Raw genomic sequence first — 2,492 nt, 5'->3', positions numbered from 1 at the left:
GGAGAGGGCGAGGCCCACTTCGACAGATTGTTCTTGGCCCAGTCCTCAAATCTATATGTTAATCATTCAGAAAGTAACAAACCTTGTTTATGTCGATTTCAATGCTTATTTATTAACATTAATGCTTCCGGAAGCATCCATGTCTTTTGACAATTCAACCTGAAAGACATATTGGGCCACAGCTTTTATGTGGTAGGAACAATTACTTTTTATACTCACTAATGGTAAGATGTGCCAGTTAATGTAAAAACACAAGCAATTGGATTTTGGGAATGGCTGTGTCAAAGTTGGACTGACAGCAACAGTAATAAAATAGACATAAGGAATATTTTCCCATATTAGGATGTACAGTGGTCGTAGGTACATACCATGACTCCATGACCAATTATCCATCCATGTAATGCATATAGTACTAAGAAATAGAGAGGGTGTAGTAAAAAATTGGAGTTGCAGACGTATCAGTCCAAAATTCCGCAGCCAAATAATTACTGTTTGTCTGACAACACGTGGTTAATGCTTTGCTTTGCCCCCACCGTCCACCACTACGCCATCCATTACTTTCTTAATTTGCTTCTCTTACTTGTTTATTAATTACTTGATTCTCTGCACTGCATCCTATTTTTCTTCTGTGTCATCATCTCATTGAATACCAAGTATGCTATGACTACACATATATATTGAAAGAGTTTGATTGTATTTGACCTCAATGCATCAAACAGCGTTCAGCCGAGTATATGATAATTCACACAAATTTTAGGTAACTGTCAATTCTTCCCATATTTTAACAACGTCGGTTACCTGCAATAGTCTAATCATACTATACACATATAACTATAAAATAACATTAAATTAATGACTTATGCTCCTTTTTGTTATTTATTTCTCTCTCTTTCTCTTTATGTAATATATATGTTAGTTATATATACTACAACAAATATAGAATCCTATGTGTCATGAGTCAATTTATATCCGATGATGATAGCGTAGAATTATTTAAAAGATTGAGTCTTTTTATATTTGTAAGCGAAATGTTTCACTTTTAAATAATATAATGTCTCGTGATGACATCTTTTCAAAAATTTTAAATCTTTATAGAAGAAATTTTTTTAGAAAACAAATGTCTTCAAACGTTATAATGTCTATTAATAGGATTTTTGTAAAATCTCGTAAATATTTTATAGGAGTTGAGTAACTAGTGAATTATTGAGTTGTCTCACTAGTAAAGATATACTTGTAGTGAATTATTTAGAATAACTCTATGGTATGACATGACGAACTTTGAATATTTTATAATTAGTTTTATATTAATAAAATATTTTTTTTATGATTGAATGGTTGTATATATGATATTCAGTATAATTATGATGTGAGTTTCTTTAATCTTACTTGTTGTTATTATTAATGTTTTTAAAATAAATATAATTAAGTATTGATCAATTTATGTGAAAATATCTATTTAAGTGCTACAGGAGCTATTACGTACTTAAACAAAAAGACGTAATTCGTGACATTATGGCTTCAAGTGTTAGAAAAGATCGAAGCTGCAGCTTCCGCGTGCAGCAGTTGTATGTCTTTGAATTTTGGTTGAACTCTTTATATACAGTCACCTGCTACAAATGATTTTAACAAACAGTGTTATTAATGGTAATGTACTAGAATCAACTATCAGAGGAAAGAAAAAGTAGTAATGGGAGCATATGATCTGACCTCCCACTACAGGACGAAGATTGCAAGCTTGACCCTGTCCAATGATATCAGATCAATTAATAAAGACAAAACAGGTGGGGCCCGTTCTAGAAATTCCATGACCCTTGTTTAAGCTGGTTTCACTATGATTCAATTTTGGATTATAGAAATACATGGTCAACAACTTTGTTACGCAATTAAGCTCTATCATGCACATTCACATCAATCACAGGAGCATCCTAGGTTCTTCTCGTTTCATTTTCAAAACCATACTTTCCTTATACCAGAAAGGGAACAAAGAAAGAAAGATAAACTGTAACTACGTACATATTCAACATTGTTCTCTTTCTAGATTCCCATTAGGCCGGTGCAAGTGCCTTTACCAAAACTTTAAACAAAAACAGGAATCTCAATGATTTCTCTCCCTAATTATCTAAGAAAAGAAAAAAAAATTGAGACTACTTTAATTTGGGCTATCAATACAATTCCATCTTATCTTTGTCAAGAAGAGAAAAAACAAAAATTATTCAAATAATTAATAATATAGCTATGAATAATTAATGACATGCAGCAGTGGTTTGTAATGGATGGTATATGCTAGTAAATCTTTAGAAAAGAAGAGATGCTTAATGGGGTGGAGATGTTGTCTTTGAAGTTTAGATTCTTGTCCTAAAGTTGTCTGCCACAAGCAACTCCTGTATCAACAGTTATATAAAGAAAAGAAAAAAAAACTCAGAAGAAAGAAGATGGACAAACCAACAGAAAAAGGTGTGAAATTCACACACCAGTCGATAAATTTCATAACC

This window comes from Theobroma umbraticum, unplaced genomic scaffold (genome assembly GCF_002168275.2).
Source record: "Theobroma umbraticum cultivar Fairchild unplaced genomic scaffold, ASM216827v3 scaffold_86.0, whole genome shotgun sequence".
In the NCBI taxonomy this organism is placed as follows: domain Eukaryota; kingdom Viridiplantae; phylum Streptophyta; class Magnoliopsida; order Malvales; family Malvaceae; genus Theobroma; species Theobroma umbraticum.
The sequence above is the reverse complement of the archived record's forward strand: the minus strand, read 5'-3'. Positions refer to the sequence as shown.